Source organism: Cherax quadricarinatus, chromosome 93 (genome assembly GCF_038502225.1).
Source record: "Cherax quadricarinatus isolate ZL_2023a chromosome 93, ASM3850222v1, whole genome shotgun sequence".
NCBI classification, from domain to species: Eukaryota; Metazoa; Arthropoda; class Malacostraca; order Decapoda; family Parastacidae; genus Cherax; species Cherax quadricarinatus.
The window spans coordinates 4,518,454-4,546,428 of record NC_091384.1 but is presented as its reverse complement, the minus strand read 5'-3'; the positions used below and the strand labels follow the sequence as shown (position 1 = coordinate 4,546,428).

Sequence of the window (27,975 nt, the reverse complement as noted above, 5' to 3'; positions counted from 1 at the left end):
TTAAGCCTGAATACCTTCCATCCCCCCCCCACAGGCGCTGTATAATCCCTAGGGGTTTAGCGCTCCCTCATGATTATAATGTGTACGGATCACCGTGATGTGAAAAATTAAGTCGCTTGCAATGTCTGGAAAATTTTTAATCTGGAAAGGTTAGGCTGAGGGACCGATTACCTCAAACTTTTCCTCATCTGTCAGGGTTCATCTCTGTTGATGATTAAGACACATGTGCCACTGTTGGGTATCTTTATTATTGAAACGTTTCGCCTACATAGTAGACTTCTTCAGTCAGATACAGAGGCAGCCGGTGTAGTAGAGATGTAAAGATGTAATCAGTCCATCAGTTTTGGTGAAATAGTGTTTGAGGTGGTCAGTCCCTCAGCCTGGAGAAGAGTTCAGCTCCATGGTCTGGAACAAGGTGGTCAGACCCTCAGCCTGGAGAAGAGTTCAGCTCCATGGTCTGGAACAAGGTGGTCAGTCCCTCAGCCTGGAGAAGAGTTCAGCTCCATGGTCTGGAACAAGGTGGTCAGTCCCTCAGCCTGGAGAAGAGTTCAGCTCCATGGTCTGGAACAAGGTGGTCAGTCTCTCAGCCTGGAGAAGAGTTCAGCTCCATGGTCTGGAACAAGGTGGTCAGTCCTTCAGCCTGGAGAAGAGTTCACCACCATGGTCTGGAATAAGGTGGTCAGTCCTTCAGCCTGGAGAAGAGTTCACCACCATGGTCTGGAACAAGGTGGTCAGTCCTTCAGCCTGGAGAAGAGTTCAGCTCCATGGTCTGGAACAAGGTGGTCAGTCCCTCAGCCTGGAGAAGAGTTCAGCTCCATGGTCTGGAACAAGGTGGTCAGTCCTTCAGCCTGGAGAAGAGTTCACCACCATGGTCTGGAACAAGGTGGTCAGTCCCTCAGCCTGGAGAAGAGTTCAGCTCCATGGTCTGGAACAAGGTGGTCAGTCCTTCAGCCTGGAGAAGAGTCCAGCTCCATGGTCTGGAACAAGGTGGTCAGTCCCTCAGCCTGGAGAAGAGTTCAGCTCCATGGTCTGGAACAAGGTGGTCAGTCCCTCAGCCTGGAGAAGAGTCCAGCTCCATGGTCTGGAACAAGGTGGTCAGTCCCTCAGCCTGGAGAAGAGTCCAGCTCCATGGTCTGGAACAAGGTGGTCAGTCCCTCAGCCTGGAGAAGAGTTCAGCTGCATGGTCTGGAACAACGTGGTCAGTCCCTCAGCCTGGAGAAGAGTTCAGCTCCATGGTCTGGAACAAGGTGGTCAGTCCCTCAGCCTGGAGAAGAGTCCAGCTCCATGGTCTGGAACAAGGTGGTCAGTCCCTCAGCCTGGAGAAGAGTCCAGCTCCATGGTCTGGAACAAGGTGGTCAGTCCCTCAGCCTGGAGAAGAGTCCAGCTCCATGGTCTGGAACAAGGTGGTCAGTCCCTCAGCCTGGAGAAGAGTTCAGCTCCATGGTCTGGAACAAGGTGGTCAGTCCCTCAGCCTGGAGAAGAGTTCAGCTCCATGGTCTGGAACAAGGTGGTCAGTCCCTCAGCCTGGAGAAGAGTCCAGCTCCATGGTCTGGAACAAGGTGGTCAGTCCCTCAGCCTGGAGAAGAGTTCAGTTCCATGGTCTGGAACAAGGTGGTCAGTCCCTCAGCCTGGAGAAGAGTTCAGTTCCATGGTCTGGAACAAGGTGGTCAGTCCCTCAGCCTGGAGAAGAGTTCAGTTCCATGGTCTGGAACAAGGTGGTCAGTCCCTCAGCCTGGAGAAGAGTTCAGTTCCATGGTCTGCTTAGCACTGTGTTGCCAGACATGTCACAGCTGTTTTTTTTAGTTTGCTAAATTGTGGTTTAATGTATGTGCAGTATATATAGGTGTAACCGCCAGTCGTAACAGCCTGGTTAACCAGACAAGCCTTGTGCAGAACCATCAGCTGCAACAACCTGGTTGACCAACACCAGACAAGCCTCTGTATTTGATTGAAGACATCGACTCCAGGCTGTGGGACTGACTATCTCAAACGCCTCCTCAGCTTCCACCTTTCTCTGTTGGACTGAAGAAGACAGTGGCGATACGTTTCAAGACTGAAAGCCTACCGTGTAGGCGAAACGTTGCATCAATAAAGATAGTCGTGTTGTACACATTTGTATTCGTTATGAAAGAGAATAGAGTAGGGAAGCTAGAAATACGAAGGATACAATGAGTGAATTGAGAAGGAAGGAGGGAGCCAGATGAGAAATAGGGTAGATAGTGAGAGAGGAGAAGTATAATTGTTTGAGCAACAGGCAGCAGCAGAAAAGAGAGAAGAGGGAGGAGCAGGCAACAACAGGAGAAAACAGGGAGGAAGCTACGGGAGCATAAATGAGTGGAAGAGGAAAGGAAGGGAGAGAGAGAGAAAATAAAGAGATGAGAGAGAGATGGGGTGGGAGGAAGCTTGGTTATAAGGTGACACAACTCTAGTGATGCTGTAGAGGCAGCAACAGTGACAACAGCAATAGCAGCAGGAGCAGCAACAGTAGTAGTAGCAGCCGCAGCAGCAGAAGTAGCAGCAGTGGCAGTTACAGGAGCAGCAGCACCAACAGTAGCAGCAGGAACAGAAACAGCAGTAGTAGGAGCAGCAGGAACAACAGCAATAGCAGCAGCACCAACAGTAGCAGTAGGAACAGCAACAGCAGTAGTAACAGCAGCACTAGCAGCAGCAACAACGACAGCACTAGCAGCAGCAGCAATAACAGCAGTAGCAACAGCAGCAATAACAGCAGTAGCGACAATAACAGCAGTAGCAACAGCAGCAATAACAGCAGTAGCGACAATAACAGCAGTAGCAACAGCAGCAATAACAGCAGTAGCGACAATAACAGCAGTAGCAACAGCAGCAATAACAGCAGTAGCGACAATAACAGCAGTAGCAACAGCAGCAATAACAGCAGTAGCGACAATAACAGCAGTAGCAACAGCAGCAATAACAGCAGTAGCGACAATAACAGCAGCAGCAGCATCCGAGCATCTATCATCAGATGTCTGGGGTAGTTACCTCTTCATTAACCTCCGTCAGCGTCACCTTGCTCCTCTCCTTCACAACTTCAAGTAAAAGTTATTGTGCTCCTCCAGCAAAGTTCCTGCATCCTCGGGCGTCGGCCGTCGCTTCGGCGGATGCCGCTCCCTTGAATGCTGCTCCGTCAAGCGTCGCTATGTCTTAAGAGGCTGGAGGCCCTGAACTACATCAGCGACACGCTGTTGTGTTGTTTATAACTTTGCTAAATGTTCTGCTTCCATAATGGAGTGTCTTAAAAACAGTCCAACCTCTGGTGTTTGCGTTAGTGTGTGTGTGTGTGTGTGTGTGTGCAGCCATCACCAATAGTTTCATTGATCACACCGTCTACAGGGAGACCTGGGGATGAAAACACTTGGGTATCTATTGCCGGAAGGTTTCGCTTGTATAACAGGCTTTGTCAGGCGGATACAACACTAGTAAATGTATGTCAGAGTGTAGGAGGGTGTATGAGAGTCTGTGTGTGTGTGTGTGTGTGTGTGTGTGTGTGTGTGTGTGTGTGTGTGTGTGTGTGTGTGTGTGTGTGTGTGTGTGTGTGTGTGTGTGTGTGTGTGTTCGACTCATAAAACATCTTTACTCGATTTCACTAGTATACGACATGAAGAAGTCTCCTGTATAGGCGAAATATTCCCACAACAAGGACACCCAGGTGTTTAACATGTCATATTATCGGTTTCTCGATATTGTTTACCGTCATGAACTGGGAGATCTGGTCGTATTCCGGGTTGCCGGGGCGACGATCCCAGTAACCATCTGCAGGCAAATTAATCCCAGATTAAACACTTATAATACGGAACTGGATTTCTCACGAAATTTCCTTGGAACAGATAAGTCATGTGTAGATATGAATATAGAAGCATTGATTACTCTTTTATTGCCTAGTTCCTAGGTCTTCTGTGTTTCCATATGCTCTTGTGCTACCATCCACAGGATGGATATGAGGTACACAATAAACTAGCCACTACCATCCACAGGATGGATATGAGGTACACAATAAACTAGCCACTACCATCCACAGGATGGATATGAGGTACACAATAAACTAGCCACTACCATCCACAGGATGGATATGAGGTACACAATAAACTAGCCACTACCATCCACTGGATGGATATGAGGTACACAATAAACTAGCCACTACCATCCACAGGATGGATATGAGGTACACAATAAACTAGCCACTACCATCCACAGGATGGATATGAGGTACACAATAAACTAGCCACTACCATCCACTGGATGGATATGAGGTACACAATAAACTAGCCACTACCATCCACTGGATGGATATGAGGTACACAATAAACTAGCCACTACCATCCACAGGATGGATATGAGGTACACAATAAACTAGCCACTACCATCCACTGGATGGATATGAGGTACACAATAAACTAGCCACTACCATCCACTGGATGGATATGAGGTACACAATAAACTAGCCACTACCATCCACAGGATGGATATGAGGTACACAATAAACTAGCCACTACCATCCACAGGATGGATATGAGGTACACAATAAACTAGCCACTACCATCCACAGGATGGATATGAGGTACACAATAAACTAGCCACTACCATCCACAGGATGGATATGAGGTACACAATAAACTAGCCACTACCATCCACAGGATGGATATGAGGTACACAATAAACTAGCCACTATCATCCACAGGATGGATATGAGGTACACAATAAACTAGCCACTATCATCCACAGGATGGATATGAGGTACACAATAAACTAGCCACTACCATCCACAGGATGGATATGAGGTACACAATAAACTAGCCACTACCATCCACAGGATGGATATGAGGTACACAATAAACTAGCCACTACCATCCACAGGATGGATATGAGGTACACAATAAACTAGCCACTACCATCCACAGGATGGATATGAGGTGAACAATAAACTAGCCACTATCATCCACAGGATGGATATGAGGTACACAATAAACTAGCCACTACCATCCACAGGATGGATATGAGGTACACAAACTAGCCACTACCATCCACAGGATGCTTGAGGTACACAAACTAGCTACTTCGGCTGCAGAATCTAATTTAATTACTAATGTAAGAAGATTGACAGGGATCCGGGCAGGTAATCTCAGCACAGTCAGATCAGGGTTTCGAAACCCCCAGAATTTCATTTTGATTACTGTCGAGTTCTTGGGCTTTAAATCTAGCAATGTATGGGATGATTCTGTCATGTAACAGCATTAAGGTTTTTACCCGATACGGGGAAATTTATTCCAAGACTTGCAGATTGTAGCAGTAAGTATGTTATGGGATAAGTGTAGAGGGACCTAGACTCTTCAACCCCCTCACTTCATCCATTTGAGGAATTCTCTCTCCCCCTCTCTCTTGTCTCACACAACGTACGTACGTCTTCAAGAGGGAACTTTTTAAGCTCCTCAAGATAGTTCCTGATCAGCCAAGCTGTGGTGCATACGTTGGACCGCCTGTATCTTTACCAACAGACTGGTTGGTCAGGCTTTTAAGTTTCTCAACAAACTGAACTTAATATATATTACAAATTTAGCAGCGAAGCTAGGTACACTGGTACACAGGTACACTGTTACACAGGTACACTGGTGCACAGGTGTAGACAGCCTGTACTGACAGAACACACAGCCTAGCCGTCTGCTCTGACTAGTTTATATTTCGCGGCATTTAGGTGCTGCCCTCTGTAGGCTCACCCAGGTCAGTGGGAGGCTCAGCCCAGCCGCTCTCACTCCTAGGCCGACCGACTTGACAGACACAAGTGCTCCCCCTCCACGGACTGGCTTGCGGTCACTCCCTCACACTGCCCGTTGTGTACTCACTCCTACCCAATTAAAGCCAAACTAGTCCACGGCCGTATCATTGCTACCTACGCTACCTTCATCGGCACTAAACCGCTGTTCAGCAGCAGCAATAACACAGGTACGCAGGTACATAAGCACACTGGTGCACAGGTACACTGGTACACAGGTACTCGGGTACACTGGTACACAGTTACACTGGTACATAGGTACACAGGTACACTGGTACACGGGTACACAGGTACATTGGTACACTGGTACACAGGTATACAGGTACACGTACACGGGTACACTGGTACACAGGTACACGGGTAAACAGGTACACTGGTACTCAGGCACACGGGTACACAGGTACACTGGTACACGGGTACACTGGTACACAGGTACTCAGGTACACAGGTACACTGGTACACGGGTACACTGGTACACAGGTACTCAGGTACACGGGTACACAGGTACATTGGTACACAGGTACATTGGTACACAGGCACACTGGTACACAGGTACACGGGTACACTGGTACACATGTACACGGGTAAACAGGTACACTGGTACTCAGGTACACGGGTACACGGGTACACTGGTACACATGTATACGGGTACACTGGTACTCAGGTACACTGGTACACGGGTACACTGGTACACAGGTATACAGGTACACGTACACGGGTACACTGGTACACAATTACACGGGTAAACAGGTACACTGGTACTCAGGCACACGGGTACACAGGTACACGGGTACACTGGTACACAGGTACTCAGGTACACGGGTACACAGGTACACTGGTACACGGGTACACAGGTACATTGGTACACAGGTACATTGGTACACAGGCACACTGGTACACAGGTACACTGGTACACATGTACACGGGTAAACAGGTACACTGGTACTCAGGTACACGGGTACACAGGTACACGGGTACATTGGTACACAGGTACACGGGTACACTGGTACACAGGTACTCAGGTACACTGGTACACAAGTACTCAGGTACACTGGTACACGGGTACACAGGTACATAGGTACACTGGTACACTGGTACACAGGTACACGGGTACACAGGTACTCGGGTACACATACACTGGTACTCAGGTACACAGGTACGCGGGTACACATACACTGGTACTCAGGTACACAGGTACACTGGTACTCGGGTACTCAGGTACACAGGTGCACAGGTACGCAGGTACGCAGGTACACTGGTACTCAGGTACACAGGTACTCAGGTACACAGGTGCACAGTTACACAGGTACATGGGTACACAGGTACTCAGGTACACAGGTACACGGGTACACAGGTACACAGGTGCACAGGTACACAGGTACACAGGTACTCAGGTACAGGTACACGGGTACACAGGTGCACAGGTACACGGGTACACAGGTACACAGGTGCACAGGTACACAGGTACTCAGGTACAGGTACACGGGTACACAGGTACACAGGTGCACAGGTACACAGGTACACAGGTACACAGGTGCACAGGTACTCAGGTACACAGGTGCACAGGTACTCGGGTACACAGGTGCACAGGTACACGGGTACACAGGTACACAGGTGCACAGGTACTCAGGTACACAGGTGCACAGGTACTCGGGTACACAGGTACACGGGTACACGGGTACACATGTACACAGGTACACAGGTGCACAGGTACACAGGTGCACAGGTACACAGGTACTCAGGTACACAGGTACACCTCTGGCTGTCTCTTTTCCTACAAACCTTTTTGTTTAAAAAATGCGTAAAACTTTATTGTGTTGTCCATTAGTGGTGTTTTCTCTCTCTCTCTCTCTCTCTCTCTCTCTCTCTCTCACTAGCTCTCTCTAGATTATCAGATTTATGTTCTCTGCGCAGAGGCTTACCTTTGGTTTGTGTATGTGTGTGTTTATATATATATATATATATATATATATATATATATATATATATATATATATATATATATATATATATATATATATATATATATATATATATTTATATATATACATTAACATGACACATGGTGAGAGTGATTGATGGTGTGTGTTAAGAAGGCAGGTTAACTGGTACAATGGAAACCTGGAAGGTATACAGCACAGGACCACTTGGTCCTGGAACACATCCTGCCTGTTTATCCTGGTGGCTGGAAACTTATACAGCACAGGACCACTTGGTGCTGGAACACATCCTGCCTGTTTATCCTGGTGGCTGGAAACTTACACAGCACAGGACCACTTGGTGCTGGAACACATCCTGCCTGTTTATCCTGGTGGCTGGAAACTTATACAGCACAGGACCACTTGGTGCTGGAACACATCCTGCCTGTTTATCCTGGTGGCTGGAAACTTATACAGCACAGGACCACTTGGTGCTGGAACACATCCTGCCTGTTTATCCTGGTGGCTGGAAACTTATACAGCACAGGACCACTTGGTGCTGGAACACATCCTGCCTGTTTATCCTGGTGGCTGGAAACTTATACAGCACAGGACCACTTGGTGCTGGAGTACATCCTGCCTGTTTATCCTGGTGGCTGGAAACTTATACAGCACAGGACCACTTGGTGCTGGAACACATCCTGCCTGTTTATCATGGTGGCTGGAAACTTATACAGCACAGGACCACTTGGTGCTGGAACACATCCTGCCTGTTTATCCTGGTGGCTGGAAACTTATACAGCACAGGACCACTTGGTGCTGGAACACATCCTGCCTGTTTATCCTGGTGGCTGGAAACTTATACAGCACAGGACCACTTGGTGCTGGAACACATCCTGCCTGTTTATCCTGGTGGCTGGAAACTTATACAGCACAGGACCACTTGGTGCTGGAACACATCCTGCCTGTTTATCCTGGTGGCTGGAAACTTATACAGCACAGGACCACTTGGTGCTGGAGTACATCCTGCCTGTTTATCCTGGTGGCTGGAAACTTATACAGCACAGGACCACTTGGTGCTGGAACACATCCTGCCTGTTTATCATGGTGGCTGGAAACTTATACAGCACAGGACCACTTGGTGCTGGAACACATCCTGCCTGTTTATCCTGGTGGCTGGAAACTTATACAGCACAGGACCACTTGGTGCTGGAACACATCCTGCCTGTTTATCCTGGTGGCTGGAAACTTATACAGCACAGGACCACTTGGTGCTGGAACACATCCTGCCTGTTTATCCTGGTGGCTGGAAACTTATACAGCACAGGACCACTTGGTGCTGGAACACATCCTGCCTGTTTATCCTGGTGGCTGGAAACTTATACAGCACAGGACCACTTGGTGCTGGAACACATCCTGCCTGTTTATCCTGGTGGCTGGAAACTTATACAGCACAGGACCACTTGGTGCTGGAACACATCCTGCCTGTTTATCCTGGTGGCTGGAAACTTATACAGCACAGGACCACTTGGTGCTGGAACACATCCTGCCTGTTTATCCTGGTGGCTGGAAACTTACACAGCACAGGACCACTTGGTGCTGGAACACATCCTGCCTGTTTATCCTGGTGGCTGGAAACTTATACAGCACAGGACCACTTGGTGCTGGAACACATCCTGTATTAATGCTGGTAGCTGGTTCATTACGACAGAACACCCACATGCTGTGTGTTGATGTCGTTACTTCACTACGACAGAACACCCCAGACTTCGAGAAAAAAATATTGATGGTATGAATTCAGATTTTGCAAAGGCTTTGAAAAAAATACCATTGCAATAATAAAAGGCGACACATCAAGGTAATTTTCCAAGGCTAAAAGTATTGAACTGGATAGGTAGACTTGTCAAAATTCAGAGGGAGTAGAGTTGAAATTGCAGTTCCACAACACGGTCCTGGCACCTTTATTGTTTCTCAGTCTTTGCTTATTGTTCTGCATTTCTCTGTTTTTATATCGTTTGGATATTTTATATTATTTATCACCCTCACAGCAGACAGGTGAAAATCCTGCAGCCCACCACTGGTGGATGATATGAAAGCACTCCCAGGAAAATCCTAGCTGCAGCCCACCACTGGTGGATGATATGAAAGCACTCCCAGGAAAATCCTAGCTGCAGCCCACCACTGGTGGATGATATGAAAGCACTCCCAGGAAAATCCTAGCTGCAGCCCACCACTGGTGGATGATATGAAAGCACTCCCAGGAAAATCCTAGCTGCAGCCCACCACTGGTGGATGATATGAAAGCACTCCCAGGAAAATCCTAGCTGCAGCCCACCACTGGTGGATGATATGAAAGCACTCCCAGGAAAATCCTAGCTGCAGCCCACCACTGGTGGATGATATGAAAGCACTCCCAGGAAAATCCTAGCTGCAGCCCACCACTGGTGGATGATATGAAAGCACTCCCAGGAAAATCCTAGCTGCAGCCCACCACTGGTGGATGATATGAAAGCACTCCCAGGAAAATCCTAGCTGCAGCCCACCACTGGTGGATGATATGAAAGCACTCCCAGGAAAATCCTAGCTGCAGCCCACCACTGGTGGATGATATGAAAGCACTCCCAGGAAAATCCTAGCTGCAGCCCACCACTGGTGGATGATATGAAAGCACTCCCAGGAAAATCCTAGCTGCAGCCCACCACTGGTGGATGATATGAAAGCACTCCCAGGAAAATCCTAGCTGCAGCCCACCACTGGTGGATGATATGAAAGCACTCCCAGGAAAATCCTAGCTGCAGCCCACCACTGGTGGATGATATGAAAGCACTCCCAGGAAAATCCTAGCTGCAGCCCACCACTGGTGGATGATATGAAAGCACTCCCAGGAAAATCCTAGCTGCAGCCCACCACTGGTGGATGATATGAAAGCACTCCCAGGAAAATCCTAGCTGCAGCCCACCACTGGTGGATGATATGAAAGCACACCCAGGAAAATCCTAGCTGCAGCCCACCACTGGTGGATGATATGAAAGCACTCCCAGGAAAATCCTAGCTGCAGCCCACCACTGGTGGATGATATGAAAGCACTCCCAGGAAAATCCTAGCTGCAGCCCACCACTGGTGGATGATATGAAAGCACTCCCAGGAAAATCCTAGCTGCAGCCCACCACTGGTGGATAATATGAAAGCACTCCCAGGAAAATTCTAGCTGCAGCCCACCACTGGTGGATGATATGAAAGCACACCCAGGAAAATCCTAGCTGCAGCCCACCACTGGTGGATGATATGAAAGCACTCCCAGGAAAATCCTAGCTGCAGCCCACCACTGGTGGATGATATGAAAGCACTCCCAGGAAAATCCTAGCTGCAGCCCACCACTGGTGGATGATATGAAAGCACTCCCAGGAAAATCCTAGCTGCAGCCCACCACTGGTGGATGATATGAAAGCACTCCCAGGAAAATCCTAGCTGCAGCCCACCACTGGTGGATGATATGAAAGCACTCCCAGGAAAATCCTAGCTGCAGCCCACCACTGGTGGATGATATGAAAGCACTCCCAGGAAAATCCTAGCTGCAGCCCACCACTGGTGGATGATATGAAAGCACACCCAGGAAAATCCTAGCTGCAGCCCACCACTGGTGGATGATATGAAAGCACTCCCAGGAAATTCCTAGCTGCAGCCCACCACTGATGGATGATATGAAAGCACTCCCAGGAAACTCCTAGCTGCAGCCCACCACTGGTGGATTATATGAAAGCACTCCCAGGAAAATCCTAGCTGCAGCCCACCACTGGTGGATATGAAAGCACTCCCAGGAAAATCCTAGCTGCAGCCCACCACTGGTGGATGATATGAAAGCACTCCCAGGAAAATCCTAGCTGCAGCCCACCACTGGTGGATGATATGAAAGCACTCCCAGGAAAATCCTAGCTGCAGCCCACCACTAGTGGATGATAGACCACACCCGGGATAATCGCCTCAGTGGAAAGCAGAAAAATGATCCCATCAGGTCTGGACTAGTGTGTGCTCACTTCTGCTTGTAAGACAGCAGAGATAGTTTACTGCTAGCATAGAGGCAGTGAAATATATAAACTGCTGGTATACTTAATATAACACTTAATGTTTACTCTCGTAGGTTAAATCCAGTAAGAAGTAGCAGTGTTAGAATTACAGTAAGATCAGACTGTGTTAACATGCGGGGTCCAAGACTCTTCAACCTGTTACTGGTAGATATCAAAAACATTGCCGCAGCAAATGTTGAGGTTTTGAAGAGGAAGCTGGAGTACTTTGCTCTGGGGCTAGACCAACCAGGCTGTGATGGCTGTGTAAGTCTGCCAGCCAGGGGGTACAATAGCCTGATTGATCAGGGATCCAACAGGGAATGCTGGCCTCAGGACTTCTTGAACGAGTCAAGTCCTCGAGCCTGGTAACGAGTCTTAGTTCTCTCTCTCTCTCTCTCTCTCTCTCTCTCTCTCTCTCTCTCTCTCTCTATTACACAACGATACGTGTTCCCTCCCACAAATCTGAAGCTGCCTCAAATTCATTTTGAGAACAGACACAGAAATTCTCCCGGCGCCAGGACGCGGATTCAGGCTTATGACGGATATCTGGGCTGGAATGGTGAAGGAGGGCTGATTGATAGGTGGTGGGGGTTGGAGTAGGAGGAGGGAGGGGTTGATGGCATGGGGGAAGGGGTTGGGGCAGGGAAAGAAAGATCATTGGCCAACTTGTTGGCTGGGTAGAAACAAAAAAAAATGGAATTAATTTCGTAAGAAGTGACTATAGATTATAGCTGGTCGTGGTTTACAAAATCCCGCACGTAAGAACGTTACGACGACGTTGTTTTCTGTCGTTAAGCGAAACTACTACTACTGCTATTATTATTACTACTACGACTACTGTTATTACTATTACGACTGCTACTACTACTACTACCACTACCATTTCTTCCTCTCTCCTCTGTCTCTTCGACTTCAGGCTTTCTCTACTTTTCTCTCCTCAGTTGTGATAATGGCTTTGGATGGTAATGGCTAGTCTGTTGTGTACCTCATATCCATCCTGTGGATGGTAATGGCTAGTTTATTGTGTACCTCATATCCATCCTGTGGATAGTAGTGGCTAGTTTATTGTGTACCTCATATCCATCCTGTGGATGGTAGTGGCTAGTTTATTGTGTACCTCATATCCATCCTGTGGATGGTAGTGGCTAGTTTATTGTTCACCTCATATCCATCCTGTGAATGGTAGTGGCTAGTTTATTGTGTACCTCATATCCATCCTGTGGATGGTAGTGGCTAGTTTATTGTGTACCTCATATCCATCCTGTGGATGGTAGTGGCTAGTTTATTGTGTACCTCATATCCATCCTGTGGATGGTAGTGGCTAATTTATTGTGTACTTCATATTCATCCTGTGGATGGTAGTGGCTAGTTTATTGTGTACCTCATATCCATCCTGTGGATGGTAGTGGCTAGTTTATTGTGTACCTCATATCCATCCTGTGGATGGTAGTGGCTAGTTTATTGTGTACCTCATATCCATCCTGTGGATGGTAGTGGCTAGTTTATTGTGTACCTCATATCCATCCTGTGGATGGTAGTGGCTAATTTATTGTGTACTTCATATCCATCCTGTGGATGGTAGTGGCTAGTTTGTGTACCTCATATCCATCCTGTGGATGGTAGTGGCTAGTTTATTGTGTACCTCATATCCATCCTGTGGATGGTAGTGGCTAGTTTATTGTGTACCTCATATCCATCCTGTGGATGGTAGTGGCTAGTTTATTGTGTACCTCATATCCATCCTGTGGATGGTAGTGGCTAGTTTATTGTGTACCTCATATCCATCCTGTGGATGGTAGTGGCTAGTTTGTGTACCTCATATCCATCCTGTGGATGGTAGTGGCTAGTTTATTGTGCACCTCATATCCATCCTGTGGATGGTAGTGGCTAGTTTATTGTGTACGTCATATCCATCCTGTAGATGGTAGTGGCTAGTTTATTGTGTACCTCATATCCATCCTGTGGATGGTAGTGGCTAGTTTACTGTGTACCTCATATCCATCCTGTGGATGGTAGTGGCTAGTTTATTGTGTACCTCATATCCATCCTGTGGATGGTAGTGGCTAGTTTTTTGTGTACCTCATATCCATCCTGTGGATGGTAGTGGCTAGTTTATTGTGTACCTCATATCCATCCTGTGGATGGTAGTGGCTAGTTTATTGTGTACCTCATATCCATCCTGTGGATGGAAGTGGCTAGTTTATTGTGTACCTCATATCCATCCTGTGGATGGAAGTGGCTAGTTTATTGTGTACCTCATATACATCCTGTGGATGGAAGTGGCTAGTTTATTGTGTACCTCATATCCATCCTGTGGATGGTAGTGGCTAGTTCATTGTGTACCTCATATCCATGCTGTGGATGGTAGTGGCTAGTTTATTGTGTACCTCATATCCATCCTGTGGATGGTAGTGGCTAGTTTATTGTGTACCTCATATCTATCCTGTGGATGGTAGTGGCTAGTTTATTGTGTACCTCATATCCATCCTGTGGATGGTAGTGGCTAGTTTATTGTGTACCTCATATCCATCCTGTGGATGGTAGTGGCTAGTTTATTGTGTACCTCACATCCATCCTGTGGATGGTAGTGGCTAGTTTATTGTGTACCTCATATCCATCCTGTGGATGGTAGTGGCTAGTTTATTGTGTACCTCATATCCATCCTGTGGATGGTAGTGGCTAATTTATTGTGTACTTCATATTCATCCTGTGGATGGTAGTGGCTAGTTTATTGTGTACCTCATATCCATCCTGTGGATGGTAGTGGCTAGTTTATTGTGTACCTCATATCCATCCTGTGGATGGTAGTGGCTAGTTTATTGTGTACCTCATATCCATCCTGTGGATGGTAGTGGCTAGTTTATTGTGTACCTCATATCCATCCTGTGGATGGTAGTGGCTAATTTATTGTGTACTTCATATCCATCCTGTGGATGGTAGTGGCTAGTTTGTGTATCTCATATCCATCCTGTGGATGGTAGTGGCTAGTTTATTGTGTACCTCATATCCATCCTGTGGATGGTAGTGGCTAGTTTATTGTGTACCTCATATCCATCCTGTGGATGGTAGTGGCTAGTTTATTGTGTACCTCATGTCCATCCTGTGGATGGTAGTGGCTAGTTTATTGTGTACCTCATATCCATCCTGTGGATGGTAGTGGCTAGTTTATTGTGTACCTCATATCCATCCTGTGGATGGTAGTGGCTAGTTTATTGTGCACCTCATATCCATCCTGTGGATGGTAGTGGCTAGTTTATTGTGTACGTCATATCCATCCTGTGGATGGTAGTGGCTAGTTTATTGTGTACCTCATATCCATCCTGTGGATGGTAGTGGCTAGTTTACTGTGTACCTCATATCCATCCTGTGGATGGTAGTGGCTAGTTTATTGTGTACCTCATATCCATCCTGTGGATGGTAGTGGCTAGTTTATTGTGTACCTCATATCCATCCTGTGGATGGTAGTGGCTAGTTTATTGTGTACCTCATATCCATCCTGTGGATGGTAGTGGCTAGTTTATTGTGTACCTCATATCCATCCTGTGGATGGAAGTGGCTAGTTTATTGTGTACCTCATATCCATCCTGTGGATGGAAGTGGCTAGTTTATTGTGTACCTCATATCCATCCTGTGGATGGAAGTGGCTAGTTTATTGTGTACCTCATATCCATCCTGTGGATGGTAGTGGCTAGTTCATTGTGTACCTCATATCCATGCTGTGGATGGTAGTGGCTAGTTTATTGTGTACCTCATATCCATCCTGTGGATGGTAGTGGCTAGTTTATTGTGTACCTCATATCTATCCTGTGGATGGTAGTGGCTAGTTTATTGTGTACCTCATATCCATCCTGTGGATGGTAGTGGCTAGTTTATTGTGTACCTCATATCCATCCTGTGGATGGTAGTGGCTAGTTTATTGTGTACCTCACATCCATCCTGTGGATGGTAGTGGCTAGTTTATTGTATACCTCATATCCATCCTGTGGATGGTAGTGGCTAGTTTATTGTGTACCTCATATCCATCCTGTGGATGGTAGCACAAGAACATATGGATACACAATAGGCCTAGGAACTAGGCCTCATAAGGGTTAACAGGTGTACATTTGTATTTATATCTACAGTTCACTTATCTGTTACAAGCAAATTTAAGAATTTTGCTTAATATATCTGGTATCTTATTTTCATTAATAAGATAATCTTGACATGTCACATGTACTGTCTCTCTATATTCCTCAGTAGGTATCCCATTTAGGTATTCAATTGACAAGGAATGCAGTACATAATGGTAGTGGTAAGTAAGGCACATGTGTAAGTGTTAGGTATCTTTATTCCTGAACGTTTCGCCTGTTCAGTAGGATTCTTCAGTCAGGTTGACAGAAGTAGTAGAGATGTGATGACGCTGTAATCAGTGCCTCACCCTTGAAAACATTGTTTTGAGGTGGTCAGTCCCTCAGCCTGGAGAAGAGTTCTTCCATAGTCTGGAACAATGTGAGGTTAGAGCGACAGTATGGAGACTTATGTACTGTCAGAAGGGGAGGTGTAGTTCACTAGTAGAAGAAAGAATGCAGTCAATGAGAGGTCAGGTCACTCTCAAATCCAGCCATTCTCACCTGTAAAAGTTGACCGAGGTGTTTTCAAGAATGGTGGACAGATTACACCTTCACATCTCTACTGCTGCTGTCAGCTTTTTGCACTCGACTGAAAAAGCCTACTGTGTAGGCGAAACGTTTCGGAATAAAGATTCCTAACAGTTACAATACCAACCTGTATTGTAGACCATTTTAATATACCCGTAGAGTACAGGTACTATGTCGTCTCCCAGTGTGTATTAACTGGAGTTTGCTAATGCAGACTCCAGAACTAGCAGAGGAGAAGGTTCAGTAGTACCCCAAGGTGCGGTTCTGGTGCCTCTTTTGTTTCTCAGCTTAGTTTACAGACACAAAGGCAAACCACAACTTTGTGTTGTCCTTTTCTGGACGATTCGGGTTAAGCATGAAGGTCATCCCGGTGAAAGACTGAAAAAACTGGAAGATGTAAGCAGTCTTGCAGTGGTCAGTTTCCAGTGTTACGGGTTACTGATGCCGGCTTTTTCAGTCGAATATAACAGTGGAAGTAATTTTGAGGTGGTTAGTCCCTCAGATTTGATAGGTGGTAGTCAGTCCCTGTTTATCAGCCGTGGGTATGGAATACCACCAGTAATATAATAGTGGTGGTAGTGGTAGTAGTGGTGGTAGTGGTGGTAGTGGGGGTGGTTTACGGCACTAAGTACGTTAGGTTAATATAGATAAAAGCCATCCCCTTCCCCTGGTGCGTCCCCCCTCTCTCCTACCCCTTCCCCTGGTGCGTCCCCCCTCTCTCCTACCCCTTCCCCTGGTGCGTCCCCCCTCTCTCCTACCCCTTCCCCTGGTGCGTCCCCCCTCACCCCTACCTGTTCCCTGGTGCGTCCCCCCTCTCTCCTACCCCTTCCCCTGTTGCTTCCCCCCTCTCCCCTACCTCTACCCCTGGTGCGTCCCACCTCTCCCCTACCCCTTCCCCTGGTGCGTCCCCGCTCTCTCCTACCCCTTCCCCTGGTGCGTCCCCCCTCTCCCCTACCTCTTCCCTGGTGCGTCCCCCCTCTCCCCTACCCCTTCCCCTGGTACGTCCCCCCTCTCCCCTACCTCTTCCCCTGGTGCGTCCCCCCTCGCCCCTACCCCTTCCCCTGGTGCGTCCCCCCTCTCCCCTACCTCTTCCCCTGGTGCGTCCCCTCTCTCTCCTACCCCTTCCACTGGTGCGTCCCCTCTCTCTCTCCTACCCCTTCCCCTGTTGCGTCCCCTCTCTCTCCTACCCCTTCCCCTGTTGCGTCCCCCCTCTCTCCTACCCCTTCCCCTGTTGCGTCCCCTCTCTCTCCTACCCCTTCCCCTGGTGCGTCCCCCCTCTCTCCTACCCCTTCCCCTGTTGCGTCCCCTCTCTCTCCTACCCCTTCCCCTGGTGCGTCCCCTCTCTCTCCTACCCCTTCCCCTGTTGCGTCCCCCCTCTCTCCTACCCCTTCCCCTGTTGCGTCCCCTCTCTCTCCTACCCCTTCCCCTGGTGCGTCCCCACTCTCTCCTACCCCTTCCCCTGGTACGTCCCCCCTCTCCCCTACCTCTTCCCCTGGTGTGTCCCCCCTCTCTCCTACCCCTTCCCCTGGTGCGTCCCCCTCTCCCCTACCTCTTCCCCTGGTGCGTCCCCCCTCTCCCCTACCTCTTCCCCTGTTGCGTCCCCCCTCTCACCTACCCCTTCCCCTGTTGCGTCCCCGCACTCTCCTAACCCTTCCACTGGTGCGTCCCACTCTCCCCTACCACTTCCCCTGTTGCGTCCCCCCTCTCTCCTACCACTTCCCCTGTTGCGTCCCCTCTCTCTCCTACCCCTTCCCCTGGTGCGTCCCCCCTCTCTCCTACCCCTTCCCCGGTTGCGTCCCCTCTCTCTCCTACCCCTTCCCCTGGTGCGTCCCCTCTCTCTCCTACCCCTTCCCCTGTTGCGTCCCCCCTCCTACCCCTTCCCCTGTTGCGTCCCCTCTCTCTCCTACCCCTTCCCCTGGTGCGTCCCCCCTCTCTCCTACCCCTTCCCCTGTTGCGTCCCCCCTCTCCCCTACCTCTTCCCCTGGTGCGTCCCCCCTCTCCCCTACCTCTTCCCCTGGTGCGTCCCCCCTCTCCCCTACCTCTTCCCCTGGTGCGTCCCCCCTCACCCCTACCTCTTCCCCACGTGCGTCCCCCCTCTCCCCTACCTCTTCCCCTGGTGCGTCCCCCCTCTCCCCTACCTCTTCCCCTGGTGCGTCCCCCCTCTCTCCTACCTCTTCCCCTGGTGCGTCCCCCCTCTCTCCTACCCCTTCCCCTGGTGCGTCCCCCCTTTCTCCTACCCCTTCCCCTGGTGCGTCCCCACTCTCCCCTACCTCTTCCCCTGGTGCGTCCCCTCTCTCTCCTACCCCTTCCCCTGGTGCGTCCCCTCTCTCTCCTACCCCTTCCCCTGGTGCGTCCCCCCTCTCTCCTACCCCTTCCCCTGGTGCGTCCCCTCTCTCTCCTACCCCTTCCCCTGGTGCGTCCCCTTTCTCTCCTACCCCTTCCCCTGGTGCGTCCCCTCTCTCTCCTACCCCTTCCCCTGGTGCGTCCCCTCTCTCTCCTACCCCTTCCCCTGGTGCGTCCCCTTTCTCTCCTACCCCTTCCCCTGGTGCGTCCCCTCTTCTACCCCTTCCCCTGGTCCGTCCCCTCTCTCTCCTACTCCTTCCCCTGGTGCGTCCCCTCTCTCCTACCCCTTCCCCTGGTCCGTCCCCCATCTCTCCTACCCCTTCCCCTGGTCCGTCCCCCCTCTCTCCTACCCCTTCCCCTGTTGCGTCCCCTCTCTCTCCTACCCCTTCCCCTGGTGCGTCCCCTCTCTCTCCTACCCCTTCCCCTGGTGCGTCCCCTCTCCTACCCCTTCCCCTGGTCCGTCCCCTCTCTCTCCTACCCCTTCCCCTGGTGCGTCCCCTCTCTCTCCTACCCCTTCCCCTGGTGCGTCCCCTCTCTCTCCTACCCCTTCCCCTGGTGCGTCCCCTCTCTCCTACCCCTTCCCCTGGTACGTCCCCCCTCTCCCCTACCCCTTCCCCTGGTGCGTCCCCTCTCTCTCCTACCCCTTCCCCTGGTCCGTCCCCTCTCTCTCCTACCCCTTCCTTTGGTGCGTCCCCTCTCCTACCCCTTCCCCTGGTCCGTCCCCTCTCTCTCCTACTCCTTCCCCTGGTGCGTCCCCTCTCTCTCCTACCCCTACCGCTGGTCCGTCCCCTCTCTCTCCTACCCCTTTCCCTGGTGCGTCCCCTCTCCTACCCCTTCCCCTGGTGCGTCCCCTCTCTCTCCTTCCCCTTCCCCTGGTGAGTCCCCTCTCTCTCCTACCCCTTCCCCTGGTCCGTCCCCTCTCTCTCCTACCCCTTCCCCTGGTCCGTCCCCTCTCTCTCCTACCCCTTCCCCTGGTGCGTCCCCCCTCTCTCCTACCCCTTCCCCTGGTACGTCCCCCCTTTCTCCTACCCCTTCCCCTGGTGCGTCCCCCCTCTCCCCTACCCCTTCCCCTGGTCCGTCCCCTCTCTCCTACCCCTTCCCCTGGTGCGTCCCCTCTCTCTCCTACCCCTTCCCCTGGTCCGTCCCCTCTCTCTCCTACCCCTTTCCCTGGTGCGTCCCCCCTCTCTTCTACCCCTTCCTCTGGTGCGTGCCCCCTCTCCCCTACCCCTTCCCCTGGTGCGTCCCCTCTCTCTCCTACCCCTTCCCCTGGTCCGTCCCCTCTCTCTCCTACCCCTTCCCCTGGTGCGTCCCCTCTCTCTCCTACCCCTTCCCCTGGTGCGTCCCCCCTCTCTCCTACCCCTTCCTCTGGTGCGTCCCCCGTCTCCCCTATCCCTTCCCTTGGTCCGTCCCCTCTCTCTCCTACCCCTTCCCCTGGTCTGTCTCCTCTCTCTCCTACCCCTTTCCCTGGTGCGTCCCCTCTCTCTCCTACCCCTTCCCCTGGTCCGTCCCCTCTCTCTCCTACCCCTTCCCCTGGTGCGTGCCCTCTCTCTCCTACCCTTTCCCCTGGTGTGTCCTCTCTCTCTCTTACCCCTTCCCCTCGTCCGTCCCCTCTCTTCCCTACTCCTCCATCTTGATCTTCCCTCCCCTATTCTTCCCTTGGTCTGTCCCTTATTTATTTCCTCCCCTTTCCCTCTCACCATCTCCTTTCCATTCCCCTCTTATCCCCTTTCTCCTTCCCACATTCTCTTCTTTCCACATTCCTTTTTCCCCCTAGTCTTCCCCAGGGAGTGACCAGGGAGGTGAGGAAGTGACCAGGGAGGTAAGGGAGTGACCAGGGTGGTAAGGGAGTGACCAGGGTGGTAAGGGAGTGACCAGGGTGGTAAGGGAGTGACCAGCTTGATGCTGACCTGCCTCTCACCCATCACTGGTCTCTCAGCCTGCAGCATCCTGCTCTTGGCTTGATGCTGACCTGCCTCTCACACATCACTGGTCTCTCAGCCTGCAGCGTCCTGCTCTTGGCTTGATGCTGACCTGCCTCTCACCCATCACTGGTCTCTCAGCCTGCAGCATCCTGCTCTTGGCTTGATGCTGACCTGCCTCTCACCCATCACTGGTCTCTCAGTCTGCAGCATCCTGCTCTTGGCTTGATGCTGACCTGCCTCTCACCCATCACTGGTCTCTCAGCCTGCAGCATCCTGCTCTTGGCTTGATGCTGACCTGCCTCTCACCCATCACTGGTCTCTCAGCCTGCAGCATCATGCTCTTGGCTTGATGCTGACCTGCCTCTCACCCATCACTGGTCTCTCAGTCTGCAGCGTCCTGCTCTTGGCTTGATGCTGACCTGCCTCTCACCCATCACTGGTCTCTCAGCCTGCAGCGTCCTGCTCTTGGCTTGATGCTGACCTGCCTCTCACCCATCACTGGTCTCTCAGCCTGCAGCGTCCTGCTCTTGGCTTGATGCTGACCTGCCTCTCACCCATCACTGGTCTCTCAGCCTGCAGCATCCTGCTCTTGGCTTGATGCTGACCTGCCTCTCACCCATCACTGGTCTCTCAGCCTGCAGCATCCTGCTCTTGGCTTGATGCTGACCTGCCTCTCACCCATCACTGGTCTCTCACTTATTCTGTTAATTCTGTCTGAAAGGCCTGCCACCACCAGGGCCACGGTTCGAACCCCCGTCCATCTCTGTTCATTTACTTACATTGTTGCTACTGTTGCTACTGTTGACGTTACTGCTGTTGCTACTGTTGACGTTACTGCTGTTGCTACTGTTGACGTTACTGCTGCTGCTACTGTTGATGTTACTGCTGCTGCTACTGTTGACGTTACTGCTGCTGCTACTGTTGATGTTACTGCTGCTGCTACTGTTGACGCTGCTGCTACTGTTGACGTTACTGCTGCTGCTATTGTTGATGTTACTGCTGCTGCTACTGTTGACGTTACTGCTGCTGCTACTGTTGATGTTACTGCTGCTGCTACTGTTGACGTTACTGCTGCTGCTACTGTTGATGTTACTGCTGCTGCTACTGTTGACGCTGCTGCTACTGTTGACGTTACTGCTGCTGCTATTGTTGACGTTACTGCTGTTGCTACTGTTGACGTTACTGCTGCTGCTACTGTTGACGTTACTGCTGCTGCTACTGTTGACGTTACTGCTGCTGCTACTGTTGACGTTACTGCTGCTGCTACTGTTGACGTTACTGCTGCTGCTACTGTTGACGTTACTGCTGCTGCTACTGTTGACGTTACTGCTGCTGCTACTGTTGATGTTACTGCTGCTGCTACTGTTGATGTTACTGCTGCTGCTACTGTTGACGTTACTGCTGCTGCTACTGTTGACGTTACTGCTGCTGCTACTATTGACGTTACTGCTGCTGCTACTGTTGATGTTACTGCTGCTGGTACTGTTGATGTTACTGCTGTTGGTACTGTTGATGTTACTGCTGTTGGTACTGTTGATGTTACTGCTGTTGGTACTGTTGATGTTACTGCTGTTGGTACTGTTGATGTTACTGTTACTGCTGTTGGTACTGTTGATGTTACTGCTGTTGGTACTGTTGATGTTACTGCTGTTGGTACTGTTGATGTTACTGTTACTGCTACTGTTGACGTTACTGCTGGTGCTACTGTTGACGTTACTGCTGCTGCTACTGTTGACGTTACTGTTGCTGCTACTGTTGACGTTACTGCTGCTGCTACTGTTGACGTTACTGCTGCTGCTACTGTTGATGTTACTGCTGCTGCTACTGTTGACGTTACTGCTGCTGCTACTGTTGATGTTACTGCTGCTGCTACTGTTGATGTTACTGCTGCTGCTACTGTTGACGTTACTGCTGCTGCTACTGTTGATGTTACTGCTGCTGCTACTGTTGACGTTACTGTTGCTGCTCCTGTTACCTATTTTCTCCATGACGTTGCTTCTCTATTTTTCACGTTTCTCCCATTTCCACCTTTGCTTTCTCTTCCTCCACTAAAAAACAAAGTTCAAAGTCAAAATTTTAAATTTTTACTTGTAATTCTTAGTTAACTATTTTGACTTAATGAGAAAGTTGTTAGTGATGTCACACTTGGGAGATGAGAGATAATGAGAAAGTTGTTAGTGATGCCACACTTGGGAGATGAGAGATAATGAGAAAGTTGTTAGTGATGCCACACTTGGGAGATGAGAGATAATGAGAAAGTTGTTAGTGATGTCACACTTGGGAGATGAGAGATAATGAGAAAGTTGTTAGTGATGTCACACTTGGGAGATGAGAGATAATGAGAAAGTTGTTAGTGATGTCACACTTGGGAGATGAGAGATAATGAGAAAGTTGTTAGTGATGTCACACTTGGGAGATGAGAGATAATGGGAAAGTTGTTAGTGATGTCTCACTTGGGAGATGAGAGATAATGAGAAAGTTGTTAGTGATGTCACACTTGGGAGATGAGAGATAATGAGAAAGTTGTTAGTGATGTCACACTTGGGAGATGAGAGATAATGAGAAAGTTGTTAGTGATGTCACACTTGGGAGATGAGAGATAATGAGAAAGTTGTTAGTGATGTCACACTTGGGAGATGAGAGATAATTAGAAAGTTATTAGAAAGTTGTTAGTGATGTCACACTTGGGAGATGAGAGATAATGAGAAAGTTGTTAGTGATGTCACACTTGGGAGATGAGAGATAATGAGAAAGTTGTTAGTGATGCCACACTTGGGAGATGAGAGATAATTAGAAAGTTGTTAGTGATGTCACACTTGGGAGATGAGAGATAATTAGAAAGTTGTTAGTGATGTCACACTTGGGAGATGAGAGATAATGAGAAAGTTGTTAGTGATGTCACACTTGGGAGATGAGAGATAATGAGAAAGTTGTTAGTGATGCCACACTTGGGAGATGAGAGATAATGAGAAAGTTGTTAGTGATGTCACACTTTGGAGATGAGAGATAATGAGAAAGTTGTTAGTGATGTCACACTTGGGAGATGAGAGATAATGAGAAAGTTGTTAGTGATGCCACACTTGGGAGATGAGAGATAATGAGAAAGTTGTTAGTGATGTCACACTTGGGAGATGAGAGATAGAGAAAGTTGTTAGTGATGTCACACTTGGGAGATGAGAGATAATGAGAAAGTTGTTAGTGATGTCACACTTGGGAGATGAGAGATAATGAGAAAGTTAGTGATGCCACACTTGGGAGATGAGAGATAATGAGAAAGTTGTTAGTGATGTCACACTTGGGAGATGAGAGATAATGAGAAAGTTGTTAGTGATGTCACACTTGGGAGATGAGAGATAATGAGAAAGTTGTTAGTGATGTCACACTTGGGAGATGAGAGATAATGAGAAAGTTGTTAGTGATGTCACACTTGGGAGATGAGAGATAATGAGAAAGTTGTTAGTGATGTCACACTTGGGAGATGAGAGATAATTAGAAAGTTGTTAGTGATGTCACACTTGGGAGATGAGAGATAATTAGAAAGTTGTTAGTGATGTCACACTTGGGAGATGAGAGATAATTAGAAAGTTGTTAGTGATGTCACACTTGGGAGATGAGAGATAATGAGAAAGTTGTTAGTGATGTCACACTTGGGAGATGAGAGATAATGAGAAAGTTGTTAGTGATGTCACACTTGGGAGATGAGAGATAATGAGAAAGTTGTTAGTGATGTCACACTTGGGAGATGAGAGATAATGAGAAAGTTGTTAGTGATGCCACACTTGGGAGATGAGAGATAATTAGAAAGTTGTTAGTGATGTCACACTTGGGAGATGAGAGATAATGAGAAAGTTGTTAGTGATGCCACACTTGGGAGATGAGAGATAATGAGAAAGTTGTTAGTGATGTCACACTTGGGAGATGAGAGATAATGAGAAAGTTGTTAGTGATGCCACACTTGGGAGATGAGAGATAATGAGAAAGTTGTTAGTGATGTCACACTTGGGAGATGAGAGATAATGAGAAAGTTGTTAGTGATGTCACACTTGGGAGATGAGAGATAATGAGAAAGTTGTTAGTGATGCCACACTTGGGAGATGAGATAATGAGAAAGTTGTTAGTGATGTCACACTTGGGAGATGAGAGATAATGAGAAAGTTGTTAGTGATGTCACACTTGGGAGATGAGAGATAATGAGAAAGTTGTTAGTGATGTCACACTTGGGAGATGAGAGATAATGAGAAAGTTGTTAGTGATGTCACACTTGGGAGATGAGAGATAATGAGAAAGTTGTTAGTGATGTCACACTTGGGAGATGAGAGATAATTAGAAAGTTGTTAGTGATGTCGCACTTGGGAGATGAGAGATAATTAGAAAGTTGTTAGTGATGTCACACTTGGGAAATGAGAGATAATTAGAAAGTTGTTAGTGATGTCACACTTGGGAGATGAGAGATAATGAGAAAGTTGTTAGTGATGTCACACTTGGGAGATGAGAGATAATTAGAAAGTTGTTAGTGATGTCACACTTGGGAGATGAGAGATAATGAGAAAGTTGTTAGTGATGTCACACTTGGGAGATGAGAGATAATGAGAAAGTTGTTAGTGATGTCACACTTGGGAGATGAGAGATAATTAGAAAGTTGTTAGTGATGTCACACTTGGGAGATGAGAGATAATTTGAAAGTTGTTAGTGATGTCACACTTGGGAGATGAGAGATAATGAGAAAGTTGTTAGTGATGTCACACTTGGGAGATGAGAGATAATGAGAAAGTTGTTAGTGATGTCACACTTGGGAGATGAGAGATAATGAGAAAGTTGTTAGTGATGCCACACTTGGGAGATGAGAGATAATGAGAAAGTTGTTAGTGATGTCACACTTGGGAGATGAGAGATAATGAGAAAGTTGTTAGTGATGTCACACTTGGGAGATGAGAGATAATGAGAAAGTTGTTAGTGATGTCACACTTGGGAGATGAGAGATAATGAGAAAGTTGTTAGTGATGTCACACTTGGGAGATGAGAGATAATGAGAAAGTTGTTAGTGATGCCACACTTGGGAGATGAGAGATAATGAGAAAGTTGTTAGTGATGCCACACTTGGGAGATGAGAGATAATGAGAAAGTTGTTAGTGATGTCACACTTGGGAGATGAGAGATAATGAGAAAGTTGTTAGTGATGTCACACTTGGGAGATAGATAATGAGAAAGTTAGTGATGCCACACTTGGGAGATGAGAGATAATGAGAAAGTTGTTAGTGATGTCACACTTGGGAGATGAGAGATAATGAGAAAGTTGTTAGTGATGCCACACTTGGGAGATGAGAGATAATGAGAAAGTTGTTAGTGATGCCACACTTGGGAGATGAGAGATAATGAGAAAGTTGTTAGTGATGTCACACTTGGGAGATGAGAGATAATGAGAAAGTTGTTAGTGATGTCACACTTGGGAGATGAGAGATAATGAGAAAGTTGTTAGTGATGTCACACTTGGGAGATAAGAGATAATGAGGCTTTATGTCGAATGAGACACTTGTACAACGTTTCGCCAATGTTTCTTGAGGAAACGTTTCGCCAGGAAGCGGCGTCTTCAGTCTAACACTGAGGAGAACCTGTCGGTTTTCTAAGTTATTTACATAATATCAGGTTTGATACCGAGAGAGAGAGAGAGAGAGAGAGAGAGGCTAACGCAACATCCTTGGATCAAGAACCCTTCGGAGGCACCAAAGCGAAGAGTGTTCACCAGGTGCCAGATAAACCAGGCTGTGACGGATATGTGGAGTAGCGGGCCTCCAGTAGCGACAGCCTGGTTGACCAGGCAAGCACCAGACGAGCCTGGCCCATGGCCGGGCTCGGAGAGTAGAGAAACTCTCGAAACTCTTGAAAGGTATATCAAAGATTATAAGAGAAAGTGAGGGTTAAGAGTGCCAGGTTTATGTCCGTTCTTAGTGGTCTGACCTGTGTGGCTTGAGCCTCAGGAACAGGAAATTGATCCACTTCCTCACTATTTCCATCTCTACCCTCCATCCTCCATATCCTCCCCCTCCATCTGCTTCCCCTCCATCCCCACCCCTCCAATATTTTGACCTTGCTTTGGCTATAATGGAAGCATGGTGTTTTAGCTACGTGATGTACAGTGCCTCTTACGAGGCAGTACTGAGTGCCTCTCTGGGTCACCCAGGGTGCGTGCAGCCACAACCAACAGCCTGATTGATCAGGCTTTCAACTAGGAGGCTTGATCTGGGATCAGGCCGCTTGGCGGGGGGGGGGATGCCCCCAGAATCATAGCCAGGTAAACAGGCGCTTGTGATTGGCACTGTTTGCATTGTCATACCTGTGTCTAGTTTCAAGGGTACTTGCTCCTCTAATCTTGGACTCCGTGTTGATCAACCAAGCTGTTGCTGCTTGCAGTTTATACAGGCATTGGTCTAGTTTCTTATTGAAAACTTGTACATGTGATGATACCTGGGCTAGTGGGCAGCCAGCAGCAATAGCCTGGTTGACCAAACAAGCACCAGACAAGCCGGACCCAGTGCTGGGCTCCGGGAAGAACAACTCTTGAGACGCATCAAAGGTATATCAAGGAGGTTAATGCAACTACACGAATCGTGGCCAGGAAGGCCTATCTTCGTAATTCAGTAGGCCTACTCCAGTTATCCACATCCTTTCCCGTCGTTTTGATGCTGGTAAAACCTCTTACAGCCGAGGATTTGAGAGTAAAAAATCATTCCACGGGTGGGGTTAGAACCCGCGATTAGAGAGTTATAAAACTCCAGACCGACGCGTTAGCCACTGGACCAACTAGCGCGAGATTCGCCTGTAAATACTTGCATTTGTGGTCAGAGTGGTGGCCTATGCTAACCTTCCTATGGTGTAGAAATATACCTAGTTGGATGAATCTTATTGTGGCTAGCTGGTCCAGTGGCTAGAGCATCGGTCTGGAGTTTTATAACTCTCTGACCGCGGGTTCTAACCCCATCCCTGGTATGGTTTGTTTGCAATCGTGTCACAACTGGAATCTTAATGTAGTGTTTGTGATGAATATAACTCTGCTGTTGTAACTACGAACACTGAAGACTGGTACACCACCAACGTAACTCTGCTGTTGTAACTACGAACACTGAAGACTGGTACACCACCAACGTAACTCTGCTGTTGTAACTACGAACACTGAAGACTGGTACACCACCAACGTAACTCTGCTGTTGTAACTACGAACACTGAAGACTGGTACACCACCAACGTAACTCTGCTGTTGTAACTACGAACACTGAAGACTGGTACACCACCAACGTAACTCTGCTG

General features: G+C 48.6%; 1 protein-coding gene across 1 annotated transcript in view; it reads left to right on the top strand.

Annotated features, from left to right (window-relative positions):
• The window catches only part of LOC138855409 (tyrosine-protein phosphatase Lar-like), a 1,956,413-nt gene that overhangs the window by 1,084,305 nt on the left and 844,133 nt on the right, over positions 1-27,975 (top strand). The gene's annotated exons all lie outside the window — the stretch shown is intronic.